The sequence below is a fragment of the Cuculus canorus genome, chromosome 1 (genome assembly GCF_017976375.1).
Source record: "Cuculus canorus isolate bCucCan1 chromosome 1, bCucCan1.pri, whole genome shotgun sequence".
NCBI lineage: Eukaryota > Metazoa > Chordata > Aves > Cuculiformes > Cuculidae > Cuculus > Cuculus canorus.
Window position 1 is genome coordinate 181,682,507 of NC_071401.1, and position 18,574 is coordinate 181,701,080.

At 38.5% G+C, this 18,574-nt stretch overlaps 1 protein-coding gene across 1 annotated transcript in view; it reads right to left on the reverse strand.

The window, feature by feature from the left end:
* TFEC (transcription factor EC) overlaps nucleotides 1-14,492 on the reverse strand; it is a 139,580-nt gene extending 125,088 nt beyond the window's left edge. The window contains exon 1 of the mRNA XM_054056135.1: nucleotides 14,413-14,492. The gene's annotated coding sequence lies outside the window, so the exon portion shown is untranslated. The remainder of the gene's footprint in view (nucleotides 1-14,412) is intronic.
* Nucleotides 14,493-18,574: the final 4,082 nt, after the last annotated feature.

Here is an 18,574-nt window from a genome sequence, read left to right on the forward strand (position 1 = left end):
ATGACTTTCACTCCAGAATAAATTTTATCTGGAAGATTAGCAAGGCACAGATCATCAAGAACAACCCAATAATCTAATTCTCTGCCTAACACATAGCAGCTTCCCAGTTTAGGGAGTGATTAAGAATCACACACACTTTCTTCTCTGAAAATATTTAAGTAATCAAAGCTTAAAAAACAAATGAAAATCCTTGCAGTAAAAATCCTTTTATATCAAAAGGGAAGCCTTAGCAGTTTTTTTTTTTTTCTATTACTCCATTATTTTCAAAGGATGTGTAACAGTTGCACAGTCCCATTCATAGTCGACTGAGCTAACAGCTGGAGTCTTGCTTAATTTGAGCTTAAATAGATCTTTAAATTAAGATGAGAGCAAAATATGAAATGATCACAAATCTTGGTTTAAGCTTTTCCTGTATCCCCAAAGCGACCCCTGCAACAACGCATAGGAGGCTGGAAACAAAGCTGTCATATTGGACTCTTAAAGCAGGTAAGCTGAGCTAGAACTAATCTTGCAATACATTGGCTTTTCTGAAATTGCAGTAAACTCTATGATGCTTTCGGGTCTTGCACTCACTCAGCTCTAAGTGCTGTCACAGCAGAACAGTGCAATAGAGGGCTCTGTGTCTCTTGCTTTCAGGGATGCAATAGAGATTTCTAAAAGACAGCGGTGGGTCTCTAGCAGCATGTTTCTGACTCTCAGGGCATCAGGTAAAACATTAGTGCTCTGTAGATGAGCAGTCCCTGTCCCAGAGAGAAAAAAAAATACCAAAGCAAATATTCTGAGTGACCTTTTACTCTGCAGCTCACACACATCTCTGGAACAATGGTAAACACTGACTGGGAGTCCACAACCTCCAGCGGTTTCACGGCATATCAGCAAAGCCACCAGGACTTTACTGTGACAATAAAAGCCGTAATTCAGCCAATACTAACAAAGAATAGATGTAAGAAAGAGTGAAACAAAGCCAGGTGCTCATATTGCCACACATTTTCTACAGATACTTAGGTCTTTCAGTCTCCAGAACTCAAATGAGACTCTATTTGCCACCAGAAAGAGGCAAGTGTTTGGTGTAAAAGGCTCTAAAGAATTTTACAGTGGAAAAACAGCAGTCTTAAAAGCAAAATGGCTGAGAAGGCTGTTAAGAGGCTTTTTCTGTCTTTAGTGACAGGAGTCTTGGAGGGATTGTGCAGGGGTCTCTTTTTGAAAGACATTTAAGTGTCTAATTTTCACCTTGTTCCTCTCAAAATAATTTCCCCTGTAGCCCAGATAATCAGTGTTCAAAAAAAATGGTGAAACAACAACATTACACAATTCAGGGAAGCAAAACCCAAACAGCTAAAAGTGAAGTAAAAGAGAACAGAGTAAAATATTTTCAAAACTTTCTGTTGTTTTCTTTCTCTTCATTAACATGTAAGCAATGAAGGCATTTCCCCATGCCAGGGAAAATCACGAACCCCATTACAGCAGCTTTCCATTCCCATTGTGCATCAGCAGGAGCTGAGCATCTGGCCCATGAGAAGTTCTCCATTGCCATCATTCGCAGCAGCTTGTGCCTAGGGTTTGGGAACACAACCTCACAAATTAGCCAGGATTTTCACGGTCTTAAAACTTTTGCACATCTTCCCATTTATACAGCCCTGTCAGTTTGCTGCTAGGTGGCATGTGGGCCTGGCAGGGCTGAGCCCTGGGGGCTGCAATGTGGTGGCTTGTGGAACATTCAACCACCTTGGAACTGAGGCAAGGCTCCATTCTGGAGCTGGGCTGGGCTCCATCCCCACTGCCTGCCCTTGGTATGCAGAGCAAACTCCTACTTCGCCACAAGCCCTCTTCCTCATGCCCCCAGGGCAACCTGTGGCTGCCACCTCCAGCAATAGTGTGAGCAGCCTGAGGAGCAACCAGCAGCCCAGGAGAGGCACGGTCATGCTGCCAGACCCCCTGCACATGCTGAGCCTCACTAGGTGCCTGGGGGCTACAGTGTCCTCTGAGACCTCACCACAGGGTGGGCCTGGAGGACAGCAGCGAGAGGATGCTGTGCTGGCATGGGACAGCCAGCATGAGACAGATAAGAGTGGCAAGACGATGCAAGGACAGAGGAAGCAGAATAGTTTCCTCTCTGCTCATCCTGTCTCACTAAATGAGGTGGTCTCTCCCACCCACAGCAACATGCAGACCCAGTTGCCTCTTGCTTGAGAAATCAAACAGAAGATTACCAACATTGCAAATATCTTGAAAATACGTAGCCATCCTGGGTAAATAGAGACCAAATGAGAACCCCTTTTTTTTTGTTCCACCCTTTTTTAACTCAGCCAGCTGGAGCATCTTGCATCCGCTGCTAAGCACAACAAGCTGGAGACAGCATCTTGTGAGAGGTCTATGTGACGTAGAACTAGTTTGGTGCTTTTTCACTTAGGCCTCAAGTAAATTAAGCCAAACAAATTGCAGTAAGTGGATAGGGCATTAGGCCAAAAGTCACAAGAGCTTACAGCACAGTTTTATTGCTGGCTTCTGTGTCACCTTTAAGTCCCTGAAGAGCTGCCTGTCTGAGCATCCCCGTCTGCAATGAAGAGATAATACTCAACCATCCTAACTCTGTGGGAGTCTGAGAGAGCATATTAACTTCGAGGAACTGATCTTTTTCATACATTCTGCATAGTCGTTGCATCTTATAATGTCTAACAAACTCTCAGAGAGTGAGGTAAATTACCACAGAGTTAAGGTTTCCCTGAACAGTGAGCAGAGGTTTACTTTTACCTTCTCTGTACCCTAAAACTTGCAATAACTCCAAAATTTGCATTCCAATACCTCCAAAAGTGAGAGCTAAGCAGGTATGTGATTTGCTGGATTTTCTCCAAAACTGGGACAGTGTATCTGAATTGATATAGTACAAAATTTCTCTGACTTTTTGTGGCAGAAATAGTATTCAGAGTGCTCAGAATGTAACTTGCTCACAAGGGATGCTTGAAAGTATAAAAGGAGAACATTTCCTCCCTGACGTTCACGTGGTGGACTGACTAAATCTCTCTGGGGGTTCCCCTTCTGCAGACTACAAACAGGGGAAATATCGCCAAATATATAATCTGTTTTCCTCTACTCTTTCCTGTCTGCAGACTGTCTAAGGTCTTCTGAGGTTCCCCTGGATTGGAACTCCCCTCTGATACCCCTTAGAGTTAGTCTGGTGGAAGAGGTAAAAACCTCACCTTTTCTTTCTGTCATATGCTTCACTCATCAATTTTTTTCCTTCCTGTTCCTGACTTCTCTGCTTTGTCCTGTCCCTATTAGAAAACCATATGCTTTCTCCATGCCTCAACTGTCCTGATGCCATAAAGCAGGGAAAGTTTATTGTCTACATAAGCCCACTCATTATTGTCTTCTACACAGCTGAGCTCTGCTTTATTTATCCTTCTCATCTTTTTCCAGACTACATTCATCTTGTTGAAAGTTCATGTGTGGTCTAAGCTCGCCATCTAGGCTCCTTAATGGAGACACAAAAAAATGATTCATTTAATCTCTGTTTTAAAACTTCAGAGGACAAAATTGCTCACCTTGGGAGGAGTTTTTCTACGTCTTTCCTACTCTTTCTCTCTCTCTAGAGGAAGTCTAGACAACGAGGCTAGATTGAATGCTTTGATGAAAATTAGATGGGATGACTTTCAGTCCCACTTACCAAAAGTTTCTCCCTTAGCCCCTCCAATCTCCAGTATTTTCGGAAATTACAGGAACTTCTCAAGGAGCCTCAAGGGGAAGGATTCATGCCATGATTTATAAGGGTTGCTAAGTAGTTGATCCATTGAGCAAAAAAAGGACTGGAAACATTACAGAGGCTTCTCTCCCGGAGAAGATTAGTGTTCTCTGCCACATCAGTGCCTCCATAAAATATGGGATGTTCAGAAAAAGGGGATATGTTACTTCCAAGAACCTCCACCATCACACCACTTCACTGCTCAAAAATTACAGATTAGAAACCAAGAAAACACTGAGTTAAGTTGCACTCTCAAAAAGAACAACCAAGTTACCGCAACTGAAGACTCCATGCACAGGTCAAATATGTAACACTGTAATGCTTTTAAAGTTACACACAGATTGATATCCATATATAGCTCCAGGATCCTGTATGAGGAACTACCAACTTGAATACTGTTTTGTTTGCACACGTGACACCTATCTGCATATAGGCCTGAGATATTCTAACCCTTTTCTGTAGGTGACTCATAGAAAGTTTTACTGGATCCAAACCTCAGGAAACAGGAGCAGGTGGTCTTCCCTTGTAATATGCTGAACAATTTTTTTTTTCTATGAGACAGTTTGAACTATCATTCACCCATTACGATTTTTAATTTCGGATCTTTAAAGAGCAAAAACAATTGAGATAGAAATATGAATGTGAAAATGCAAAGAAGGCAGTAAATATCTTGTAATGTGTCTTTTTTTAATAATAAAAAGTCATGTTTTGTTCTTTATAGAAAGTCATATATAGGATGTTTCGAAAATTCCAAACTATTCTCATAAATTTTATACTGTACTAACACCTTCTGACTACACAAGACTAGCTTGTATAATCTTTACTCCTCTTTTGGTAAAAACAGTATAATTACATAATATTAGGAGGCATTAAAGTATATTATGGCACAGAGTTCAGGCAGGATTGGGTGATTTTCCCTCTGAACTTCACAGTTTTATTACATCTTTTTACGTTTTACACCTCGTATGTTCTTGAAAGATAAAACACAAAAAAACTTGCTGTGTCTAGGATTTTAATAAGTGTTCAGAAAATTGTTATTAGCATCAGCTGGTAGATAGTCCAAACCAACACTCTTTTTCCTGTCAAATATAATAATTCTTCCAGAACAGACCATATTCCTATCACAGAAATAATAAGATCAGGTTCAGGAAGATTCTTCATCAATTGTCCAAAGTAAAGTTGGTGAAGCTATTGTGTTACCTGCACTTGTACCTGCACTGTCACTCTTAAATGTGTGTTTAACTGTTGAGGATGAAGCAGCCTGAATTTTAATTTCTGGATAAATTATCATTTTAAATTGGTTTAGCTTTAAAAAAACTAATTTTTTTTCTTCAGTTTTAACAGTTCTGTTAGAAACCTTGCTCAGAGTTCCTTCTGAATGTAATTCTCTTTGCTAACATAAAAGCTGCAAAAACATTCAAACGACCTGCTAGACCTCAGGCAGGCCTCAAACCCTGTATTAAATCATTACACTCTAAGAGCACACCTTTAAAAGATTCTCAGTTTACACTTTTTATCTTTTGATGGAGATTAAAATATTTCCAAGAATTAATAGCAGTGGAGAGAAATTACCAGTAATCCTCTAGGAGTCCCTAAAAGCATTCCTTAAAGACAAAACAAATACTTTTCTGAAAGGCATAGCACTGGGCAGAGAAAATCCATATGATCCTTTAGGATCATAATTGTACATTTCAAGGAGTACAACACGAAAAATCAATAGAGGAATACTGCTAATATCTGCAAAGTGCAACAGAAAATAATAACCGTCATTATCACCATCATCTTAAAACTAACTTGAGAGATGTATAAAATCAAAATTGGGAAGTACAGTGCTGAAGTTTTATCTGAGGGAGCAGCAGCCCTCCGACACAAGCCCACATGTTTTTTATTTGTTGTTGACTAGACCAAGAAAGAAGATAGAACTCCAACTTTTCCTAACTGTCAAAGAGTAGGAACACAGAATAACAGCAATTCCATGTCTCAGCACTGAAACACAGATCTCCCTGATTGCTGTCATGTAACATCAGCACCTCTTGGAGAATTGCTGGGAGAGTGGAATAGTAAAATGCTCATCATTAATCCTTTTAGCACGCACAGAATTCTACTCACTACTAGAAAATCTCTACTGAACTCTAAAGAACATAAAGTAGCCAGCATTACAATCATAGCATAAAGTGTAAAAAAAACAGCATTCAATTACTTTTACAACAGACCACATAGATTAAAATGCACTGACTGGTCAAAAACTGTCTATATCAAAGTGAGATTCTCCAGCTGAAGTTCAGCTTAAGATAGAGAGATGCCAGTTTGGGTGTCTGTATGTAGAAATCCTCACTGTGTTATATATCTAAGCTTCCATCACAGTCAGTGGATATCAAAGCACTAATTAAAGTGTAATTCAGTTCACCTTGGAGTGGCTGGTCAGTTGAATCAATCTCCAGGCAGCTCTGATTGTATTAACCAGATCTCCATTGAGTTTAAGGGAGATTAGACAGCTAGCTCACATGAAGACACACAGATGTCTGAATCTCAAAACAAACCCCATCTTTTTAGAGGACTTTCAAGCATGATAGTATGCCACTTCCTGAGTACAGCAAACTTTCATTCTGTTCCAACCTATTTCCACTGAGATTCACCCTGGTCCTCAGCCTGGAAAAACAACTTAAATGCTGTATGCCATTCAGGGTATATATATGTTGATCTTCTACCCTTTGTGTATGTGACAGTATATATTATTTAATTGTGAGATAATATGCTTTTATTTTTTCCCTTAAGTCCCATCAGTGCAGAAGCCTGATGATACTTGGGATAAAAGGCGAATTTCAGGTATAGAACAAGAAGATACTGCACACATGTTTGAGATCTCCTTTCAAGGTCCTCTTATAATTTACACAATCTTATCCTGGAATATTTATCATATGCTTTGCCATTGTATTCCCCAACAATTACTTCTCTCTGCATCTCTCCTTTCACTTCTCATTATTTTTACACTTGATCTTAATTCAGATCATGCCAAGAAACACCTTACATGTAGAAGCTGGATACCTCAGTCCAGCCAAAACATTATCAAAAACAGATTGAAAAGAACTGACCTCTGAGGCATTCTCAGACTACATATATTGCGCTTAGATATCGACTCCAATGAAAAATTACAGTAGCCACATTGAGAGAAATGCAAAGAAAGCTTTAGTAGTGATTTCTTATATTAAGAAAGTATTGCAGTGCTCCAAGAACACTGAGACCAAGATTAAGGGGACCTCCACATTTTGCTGAAGCTGAAACCTACAACCCACAACTTCCCAGGACATTGCCCTAACCACACCACAGTTTTTCATCTCATGTCTTAAAACAGGGCAACAGCTAAGCCAGGAGTTCCTGCTACAGAAAGCAAGTTACGGGTGGTTTGATCTTGCAGCCCACTGCTGAACACCATGAGAGGGAGGGGTCCAAGGTCTGGTGATAAGAGCCTGCTTATGCATCATGGATTAAAAAATCAGTGGAGAAAGTGTACAATTTACTTCGGTAACAGGACTAGAAGACAGTGTTGCAGACAGAAAAATAAACCAGAACTCTGAAGCCTAGCCCTAGCCACTGCCCTTCTGCCATTTCTAAATGCATTTGGCAATTGGCTCCTACTCTAAAGAAATTCAGTAGCTTCTGCTGTATTAGAATGATTTCATAGAGTTTCTTAATCCCCTTTTTCAAGTAAATGAACACAAAGGCCTATAAATAGGTTTTAAATTACTGTCTCTATCACACACAGTTGTGGAGGACATGAAATCTCCCGGGATTTCGATCTGTGTTAATTAAATAAAAAAAATCTCCATAAGGTCTAAAGCATGCTTAATGAATTAACATGGAAGCCCCGTTGAGCAAAAGCCTTTTAAATGCCAGTGAAACAAATCAACTCACTTTTTATTATTATCCACTTAACAAATTTAATCTGTCACTTTATATCACATGAAACCACAGGTTTTCATAAATGCTAATTAAAACCATTAAAAATGGAAATTTCTTCTAAGGGGCTTATGCAAACTGTGAATATTGATGCAAAGAGATAAGCCTGTTTGTCCTTATGAATGAAAGATAGCTCTTCTGCTATAATAAACTGTACCTGAGAAATCTCTTGGGAGTAAGCACAGACACCTAAATATACTTGAGACAGGGAGGGCCTTCAAAAAGCACCACGTAAAGGAAATTGATATTGCCATTTCACTGACAGGGTACCAGGTCTTAAGGAATGCCATCACACAAACAACAAAAGGCTGTAGAAAGGAAAATAAGTTAAAATGAAAAATAAAGCACCTCCTCATTTAAATCCTTAGAATCCATATATATCAAAGGCCGTTTGATGATCATCTATAACCTCACCATGAGTTATTTGTGAATGGGAATAGTGATACTTATAGCAAAACAGTAGAACTGAGTCTGGTAGGAGGCTCAGAGCACCCAAGTGAGTAACCCTCCTTGCAAGTGGCAGGAAGTGAGGGAATTTACATGCACTACATACCTTCTTTAGAAACTGGTTTCACTCTGCAGATTTTTTTCCAGACACACATTGAGTATGTGTGCACAGCATTGCTGCCAGATTTTCTACTGTTAAATGCTAAACAAGGTGGTAGATTAGTAGGAAGAAACATGATAAGTTCAGTTTAAAACTCCACCTGAAGTGCACAGAAGCAGCCTTTAAATCTTGCTTCCTTTAGACATTCATCTGACCTTTTCTGTTTTCCTTGCATATACTGAGTAATATATTTTTATTTTTTTCCTTCAAGCTCCTAATTTCCCAAAACTTTGGAATAAATCAGAAACAACATTAAAGACTCCTACAAAAAATCATGTAAAATAATGACTTGAAGGGTCATCAGAAAAGCACCTTATCCACACCTTATATCTATTGTGTTATAAACTGTAACGACATTATTCTGCAGGATGTTTGTATAAAAACTCCAGTGCCAGAAATTTCCTTACAGAAAACCAGACACTTTTCAGTAGCAGCACGTGTAGGCCTCAGCATAAACTTAGTTTTTATTATTACCTGTTTACTACTATTAGCTAAATCAGAAACCACTTACTTCTACTTTATTTTTATATTTATGACATTTTTTAAGTATATGAATATGCTTAAATATTGTATAATACAGTTATGGTTACAAACACTATATTTATAAAGTGAAAATTCTCCTGGCTATTTAATTTTGTTAGTCAAATATGTCTCACTACTGAAAAGGGTAGGTGTTACTTAGATGCTGCACATCATGGTTTTAACACAGTGACTATTTCCTTCTGATCTCAGCTATCCTAGTTATCTGGGCCTGCACACCTCCAAATACAATTATTTATCTATAATCTAACCTTACTCCCCACAAAAAATTTACATTAACACATTCCACAACAAACAATAAATCAGCTAGGTTTACAAAAAAAAAATCAGCTAGGTTTACCAAAAAAAGGCTGACCTATTACTGGTAAATGTGGTGGTATTTTATTCAATTGAGGAAATTCAAGACAGTTCTGACTCAGTCACACTCACATGATCTTCAAGTGCCCCCTCCCCCCCAAAAAAAATAATATACATTACTTTTTACCCCAGAGATTTTATACCTCAAATGTCTTAGACAGGTGCTTTCATTCCAGTTTCACTCTTTGTCAACATAACACTCTGAAAACGAAATTTTGCCAGTGTGGGATCATAACCTGAGACCTCTTTCAGGTGACTTTAAGTCAGCTAATCTGTTCAAACCGGGATTTTTTCCTACAGGGGATTCCTTATATACTTTTGAGTGAGGATATCATCTTCACCCTTTTTCCTAAAACTTGTTCAGAACGGGGAAAGCAAAAAATAAAGGAGTATATCTGTGATATCTTTATGAAAATAGTTTCCAATAAATGGGCCAGAACCAGGACACTAAGAAAGTGACAAAAAGACACCTTTGTTGCCTTTCTCTGATGCTGTGTGATAAGCAGGTGAGAAACTTCAGAAGATAGAAAAAAAGAAGGGGAGAAAACTGAGTCATTTATGAAAAGCCAGTAGCTGAGTTCTCTCTTATTTTCAGTAGGACTGTTAAGAAGGAAAAAAAAAAGCAAATCAATGTATTGGGTGGCAGCAGAAATAATGTGGTAAAAAGGAAAAAAGTCCAGAGAGCTAAACTAGAGAAACAACAGGGCATCTAAAAACTTAGGAATTTAACTATAGGCATATTACTTTCAAAAAGGCCAACGGGAATACTTAAGCAAGAACAAGATAGTGATTTCTAAACTGGCAGAGTAATGTGAAAGCGGCAGACTGAAAAAAAGCCATAAGTTAGCACAAACATAGACATTGCCCTTAAGCTCTGGCATAAAACAAAGCTGGCATGGATGATTTCTCAGTTACTAACAAAAGAGTGACATCTCATCAGTAAATAGTTATTCAATTGAGGTTAGAGAATTCACAGCAATGAATAATCACTATTGATTTCCACATTGAGTAGGAGGCACATGCAACAGGATCAGGATCTGCGAACAGTCTCTGACAATTTTGAGAATGATTCATCAAAATATATAAAAATATAAAGAATAAAGAAAAACTTGTATTCCATCAGAAAGAAGAATGACATGCAAATGCTAGGCTAAATGCCTTATGTAAAGAAATTATTCATATCTGTATTTATGACAACTGAGTGGAAAATGAAACCAAAGCAAAATGGTAATGTCTTTGATCTATAAGATAAACTCGCCTTGTGTATGTTTATAGTTTATCATAATACTATTTTATTTTGTAAGTCAGGCAGTATCTTTGTATTAAATAAACACTTTTTTATCCTAGCCTTTGCTACTCTTTATGTCTTTCACTTTTCTGCCTTGTCCTTTTTTCACTTTATGACTCAACAACCTTAGTCTTATTAAGAGTGCAGTACCTTATTTATAAGTAAGGCAACCTGAGAAACTTTCTGTGTTAGACAGCAGAAGTTAGAGGAAAAAGGGTGACAAAGATCCCGAAACTATAGTGAGTCATTCAGGCATGACATAGAGACAATCTTATGGAAAAAGCTACTGATAAAAGTCTGGCCAAGGTATGAGAAATTAGTCCAAACAACAACGGCAAGGGAAAAAAATCACCATTTTGGAATTCATATACATGAAATTAGAACAGCTTCTTAAAGCTACAGCAAATGTTATTTTTAAATTAGCTGTTTACCATCCAGTCCTACCATAACCTCTTCTCCTACCAGAGGACAGTTTTTTTGCAGTTAAAGCATAGCCCTTCTTCCTTCTTAGGCCACAAGGAGAAATATTCTGACCATTGAAGGTAAACAGAGAAGAGAAAAAGAGGATTCGTGATACTTCCCGCTCAGAGCTACTTTCAAAGTCATAGGTAGATAGGCATCCTGTACTGTACACACCTGTATTCTGTGCACATACACCTATATATTGCCTATATGTTCCTACACATTTACAGGTACTCAACCTACATCACCAGCTGTGTGACACTGGATTCAGTGGTTACACAATGTGCGCAAGTGCAAAACAAGTGCATGCAGAACAGCCTCAGTGCAGGCTGTACCTCTGGAGCCATGGGGTGCACATTAGGGGCTTCTCTTCTGTGGGAAGGCTAAGCCCCTGGATACAAAACAGATATTTCCCCTATGGAGTCCAAGTCCTTGCTCTAGATTCCAAGGCTCATCTCCACAGAAGGAACTGGTGGACAGCACAACTAGATTTAAATCAATTTAAAAAGGGCATTAATGGTCTCCTGTTTAAACATCACATGCCTTGTAATATGTTGAAAGAATATAAATCCCCCCTTTATATCTAAAAATATGCAGTGACATTTGAAACAAGGAAGTATGGTCCAAATATAGATGTGGGAGATTTCAGCATTGTCACCCTACGCTGCTAAAAACTATGAAAAAATAAATAACCACCCATTGTTCCACATACACAGAGCCATTACCAGAAACTGAGCAATTACAGGACACTGCGTGTTTTCCATATATTCAGATTTTGATGTCTTTGCTCATGCTTAATAGTTCCTCACTTCTTGAGTAGCTCCAGTTTGTCAGTGGTAGCACCCAATATACTCATCTTCTAATACTGTATATTCTATTTTTCTTCTTTCCTTTATTGTTCTTTCAAAATGTAAGTCAATATAAATTTAAATTTAGGTAAATTTAAATGTAAGTAAATATAAATCCTGAACTTCAGTCCCAACAACCTCATGCAACGTTACAGGCTTGGCGAAGTGTGGCTGGAAAGCTGCCCAATGGAAAAGGACCTGGAGGTGCTGGTCGACAGCCAGATGAATATGAACCAACAGCATGCTCACATGGCTAAGAAGGCCAATAGCATCCTGGCTCATATCAAGAACGGTGAGGCTAACAGGACCATGGAAGTGGTTGTGCCCCTCTACTTGGCACTGGTGAGGCTGCACCTCAAATATTGTGTTCAGTTTGGGGCCTGTCAAAACGAGGACATTGAGTTGATGGAGCATGTCCAGAGAAGGACAACAAACTTGGTGAAGGGTCTCTAGAATAAGTCTTGTGAGGAGTGGATGTGGGAACTGGGGTGGTCTAGCCCAGAGAAGAGGAGGCTGAGGGAGTCTTTATCGCCCTTTACAACTACCTCAAAGAAGGTTGTAGCAGGACAGGTGCTGGTCTTTCCTCCCAAGTAATAAGTGATTGGATGAGAGGAAATGGCTTCAGTTTGTGCCAGGGGAAGTTTAGACTAGATATTAGAAAAAATTTCTTTACCAAATGTGGTGAACATTGGAACAGGTTGCCCATGGAAATGGTGGAGTCACCATCCCTGGAGGTGTTCAAAAAGCAGGTAGATGTGGCACTTTGGGACATGGTTTAGTAGGAATGGTACTGTTGGGTTGATGATTGGACTCAATGATCTTAGAGGTCTTTTCCAACCTCTATGACTCCATAAATACATCCTTCTACTTTTGTGGGTTTATTTTGAAGTTTTCTGTCAAGGATAAGTGGAACAAACCAAACACTAATACATTTTTAGCAGAGTAAAATAATAAAATAATTACTTTAAGTATTAGGTATGTTTTGAAAAGATAATGGTCTGCAGCTGAACTAAGAAGCCAAGATTTTTCTATTCCTCATTATTATTAATTGCAAAATTGTGCTAAGTACTTTGGAAAATATGAGGGAAGTGATCACTATTAGGAAAGAAAAAACATCTTGCATTTTCAAGAGCTAATCTAGCACTGGATGATAAATTGCTGAACACATATTTTTATATGTCATCCAGTGCCACAGACATTTTGGGGGCACACGAATAGGCTTCTTCCCTCCATCAAATTTGCAGAATCTGAATGCCAGTAAAATATGTATGGTGGGTTTTTCTCTCTTTTTATATTTTTTTTTATAATGGACTTTGCATATAGATTGACCAAAGAAGGGACAGAAAAATCAGGACCTGATTACCTTCTCAGTTTCAGAGATTTTAAATAATACATTGTCATTTTACTTTTTTCTTTCTCGTTCATCTAGCTTCCTTTTTCTTGACTTGAGAAACACTTGACTGTCTGTCAGAGATCACTCTCCTATTATCTTCCACCCACGCCAGCTATTACAATTACAAAATAAAGTTCAGGATCTCTCACTGTGCCATTCTAAAACTTCTGACCAACATCTGCAATGACAATGCAACTTTATGCCCAATGCCATTTATACTTAATTCTTGGAATCAAGAGGTGAGAGGAAGTCAGTGTGCAGGAGTCTAATCGAGCATGAAATCACTAAGTTACACTGGATTCTACATCTTTCAAAATCCCACACCATATTTGATGTTCTATGTTTCATCAAAAGCACAACAAAAAGCCAAGAGAAAAGGGATCAAGGCCGGTAAACTATTTTTTCACCCCCACACATTGGGTTTTACAGGGCTGTAAATCCTTCTTCCAGAAAAGCTCGACTGGAGAAGCACAGCACCAAGAAGGGCACCAGTGCTTGAAAAGGACCAAGCCATCAGCTTTGACTAGGCTGCACCATGCACCGGGTGGCAGGACAGGGACAGTCACAGCTCCCTCCACTCTAGTGCTTCCCTTCGCCCTCCCAGCACAGATGGGGGTGCACATCTGGAGTACAAACAAGAAACTGACTCAGGCCAGGGCATCAGCCAGCAGCAATAACTAAGGAGCACTGCAGTCGCACACACTGCTATAATAGTGATTTTCAGCTACATACACGGAAGAATATGATTCAGCCAAAAACACCATACCTGTATCTAAACATCTTAGCATCAACCCTGTGAAACACCTCAAAAGTTGTGTGATAACATCAATACACCCAATGTATCACATGCAAAATATTACACATAATAATGAACTTCACAGCATTGTCATAAAACAGATAAACACACAAGTATGAGTGTTACACTTTCCCGGAACACATTAGCTTTCTCATTTCATTAGCCCTTTAAACTATGATAAAAGCATTTTATGGCAATGAAATGTCTTTTCCTGTTTGCCCAATACAAGGACCTCCTCAACCTGTTCAGGACAATGCTGGGCATCACTGGAATACAAATACATAATTAAAAAATATTTAAATTCTTACAGATCTCTGCAGTGAAGTTATGTCTTTAGAATTTTTTTTAAACAAATGATATAGTTCAATCAGTGGTATCTGCTTTCTTCTTTATATTTCCTGAAGAAATATTCTTAAAAATGTTACCTTCAGTAATGCTGCTGGCACATGATTTGCTGTATGTGTTTTCTGTATTGGATTTTCAGACACAGAACGTGTTCTCCTTCAGTTCTAAATGAGCGACTGTGTCTCCCCTTATGCAAGGCCATGTTATATAAACTGAAGTCGCTTCCTCTTTTTCACAGAAAACTCATTTCCCATTTATTAAACAGAAACGTTAAGCTGTGACTAACGTAAAAGCATAACTATTTTGAATAGTGTCAGCCTCTCAGAGAAATTTCAGGATATTACTTTAAAATTAGAAACTATAGGTATTTCTGCAAAGCTGTTCCTCTTACACTATTCTAATAAAGAAGCCATGAAAAATAGCTGAGTATCTTTCAGCAAGTGTCCCACACTGCATATGAAAAAAAGTCAAATACACACCTTTAGTCTGATGAATAGCAGTACTATTCAATACCAAAAGCTAAACAGAGTACAATTGATGACAATTTTCTTATAAAGTCAACTGCATTTAGAAAAAAATAACTTATGTAAATATTTTAACATTGTCTTAAATAATGGGTATGACTTCTTTCCTTATTCACTTTAAGTGTTCCAGCAAATCAATACACCAATTGTGTTACATTTTGAAAAGTATAGAATTTTATCATTCTTTCAGTAAAATTGTGAGTATACTTAACAAGCATTGGGATGGCCGGATTCAGAAAACAGCACGTGGCATTTAATTATTAACACTCAGGATATTCCCTGCTCTGAAAATGGTTCTGAATCTAATTTTTCTTATATTGCATTTGGTGTTGAAATATATTTTTTGTCTATATGATTTTTAGACACTTTTTTCTGACCAATTCAAGAGCTTTCAGGAAATAAACTCTTCACATCAAATCTCATTTCTACACTGATGTTCATTTACTGCACACAAAAATGGCATTTCTGAATGGGAAAAAAGTACTGTTCACTTCATGGAAGTTTACAAACCATTTTTCTGACTTCGAGGCAGCCTTTTCTAAAGTTGTCATGCATGTCGTTTTGTCTTGGGCGTGTTCTTTCTTTTCATAAGAAATTCTTTTCCAGGCAAATTTTTCAGGATTTTTTTTTGCCTTTATTTAAAATTTTAAGATGCACTTCAACATATTCAAGAAGCAGTCAGTTCTGGATATTTCTGAAGTGGCTTCTTAGAAATATCCAATGTAATGTGATCAGAGTTAATTGGTACCTGTGAAATATGTTGCCACATTAGAAAATTTCTGAATAAGTAGATGTAGGAGCCTACCATCTGCAGCTCATTCTGTGCTTTGGTTTTACAATCTCAGAGCTTCTCAGCATGCTCGTAAGAAGTAACATATCTGTCTAGAAAAACCTCTGCTTAAGTGCTCCTACTTTTTCCCTAAATAAGGATCAACATTTAGGTTTTGACGTTCCAAACACCTACCAGCATCTTCCAAATCCAAAGGCCTGGAGTACCTAACCACAAAGACTAGCAACTCTCTTCTCAAATTTGGTTTCTGAATTCTTTGCTATAACAAGGTCGCTTGCTGTTTCTGAGTTTTGCCATTAAAATGTGAGTGACCAGTGTGCACACTGACAGTTTACAAAGTTTTCACACTGCTGTCAGTCGGGCCAAAACCACAGACCTTCCCCAGGCCACCGAGGACCCACACTGGTATCCTGCAAGTGTATGGGAACCACTTGGGTTCCTCCCACCCCTGCTGAGAGCACATTGAAGGCCACACTCCCATCTAACATTAGACATAACAAAATGACCCTCGGGATGTCATTTTAGTTTACTTCCACCCACGCTACCTTCCTCTATACTCCCACAGTTTCATTATATTGCTTTGCCTGAAATTCCCTGACTAGACACCCTGCTCCCCACCCACGCATACAAATTCTGTGCCTCAGTCATTTGGTTTACACATTCTTGTGAAGGAACTTTAAGGGAAAGTATCCCCTGCCCTCAAATCTCCCTTTCCCATTGTTTAACCTCACTGCAAATTTAATCTTCATATTGTAACAGCTGGCATGGGAAGCTGAAGAGTAGTAACAGCAAATGACAGTCACTGATAATGGTGCTTAATAAATTTCTGTTTTGCAAAGAAAACACCTGTTGTGTCCAACCCTTCATTCAGTATCAAAAGCTGCTAATCCTTGAGAGATGAACCAGACCTTCTAGCCTGTAATATTAAATAGTCTGCTGTTATAGGCCATTCTAGAGCATCCTCTAAGAGCCAAACCTTCTGACCACTTTGTCTCTTTCTCCAGAATTTATGATTGTCTCAACAAGGAAATATTACCGGCATTTCAATTATTAACTATTCTGTTATAGGAAGAGTTTCTCTGCTTCCTACTCTACTTACTGGGTACTTCCCCTTCATTCAATATGATTAATTTGTAAACTAATAACAACCTAATTCTTGTTAGAAACTCCCAGGAGGCGCTGTTGTGACAGATGCTGGAGTTTAACTGCTGAGTCATTGTGTCATCTGATCATACCAAAAACGCCGTCTAAATTTTCAGGTTTATATCAAAATTAAATAAAATTCAGTAGATGGTAGCAAAATACTTAGTCCTAGATCAGTATTTCTAGATAGCTACTGCAAAGCACTCGGGATTAAGAAGAGTTACTGCAGATCTTTACAGTGGAGCAGCACGTTCACTAGGACAGTTTCTGAGGAACAATAATTCTTTCTTTAAAGTCAAAAGGAGAGATGGAGTGAGCACTTTACAGAGACATACACATTGTTCTATTCTGACTTGCAAGTTTATTCATGAGGCTTATCATATGACATACATACTTTCAAATTCCCTGAAATAAACAAAACAAACAATTCTCATACAACTGAAGTCACCTGCGTATAAACCACCCACACCACTGCACCTTCCTTTAAATGAGAAACCAGGTAAAGGAATGGAAGAGCACTAGATAGAAAAATATATTTCAACTGTTGTAAGGTCCGTGATCCTTTCACCTCTGTGGTTGTACTTAATATGAGCCTCACTTAGTGAATGTTTGGCATCTTTGCCCCAGAGACAGCAGCCTCCACTGCTCCCCAACACCACTGTCCTCAACTGGCACAACATGCTGCAATGAAAATGGTAAAAAAGCTGACACCCCTCTTCACTGCAGACAGAGGGATTGATCAGGCTTGGGGTTCTGGCTTTAGTTAGGAGCCCAGGGAGGGAGTAAGGTCCTAGGTACAGAAAGATATTTCAGAAGAAATTACTTCTGCAGCGTGCATTTGTCCAAGCACCATCAGTAGCCTTCTCTAACACGCAGACAGCCACTAGAGGGAACACGTACACTCTAGAATTATTCACATCAGAAAAACAGTTGTTAGCATTGTCTTGATTGTATTAGGTTTAGAATTATTTTATCAAAATTGTCACCTACATAACATTTCTGAAATGTGCTCTTCTGACCCGTTTCAAGTTAGAGAAAGTACAGCATGAAGGTTTAAGTGAAAATGAAATTTTTTGAAGCGGAAACTTGTTAGAGGCAATTCAACTCTTTTCAACTCATCTGCCCCATTTTCTTTCAGATTTGTAGAAAAGCCCAACAATATCACTGAACTGTTTGTGGGCTCACAAGCTCTTTGAGAACTCCGAGTTGATCTATTTTTCAGAGGGTGTCCCCATTCGCAACAACAAATGTGAAAAGTTATTGACATATTGAATCCGGAGTTCTTTCCTTTCCCTGAGGTGGATACACGAACTAGAGGCGTTTTTATTATATTGTAGCCTCTTTCCCAAAGAAATTTGTAAAGTTTCTGGTTTACTCCAAAACAATATAGGACTTTTTAATGTCAGAATCTTCTGCAACAGCAAATCTTTGCCCCATTCAGACCTATATTTCCTCATAGCTATCCCAGACAATACCACATATAGGGTTTTTTTCTGTGATGGGAAGCATGCTTACAGAAATTAAAGAATTCAAAATCTGCTTGTAGTAGATCTTTTTTCCCTTGAACTTAGAAAGTCTGCAGTTTTAGGCCTGAGCTTGTCTGACTACCAATTTCATCTGGACCAGTTACTCATATATTAAAAGGTATGGAAAAACATTTTTTTTTTTTTATGGATGTGTGCTTTTAAGATGAAGGAAATTTTACCCAGTCTTGACCCCTGGACAGAAAGAAGATCTTTCCCCATCTATGGCTCTCCAGAGTGCATGACAAGACCAGTATATCTT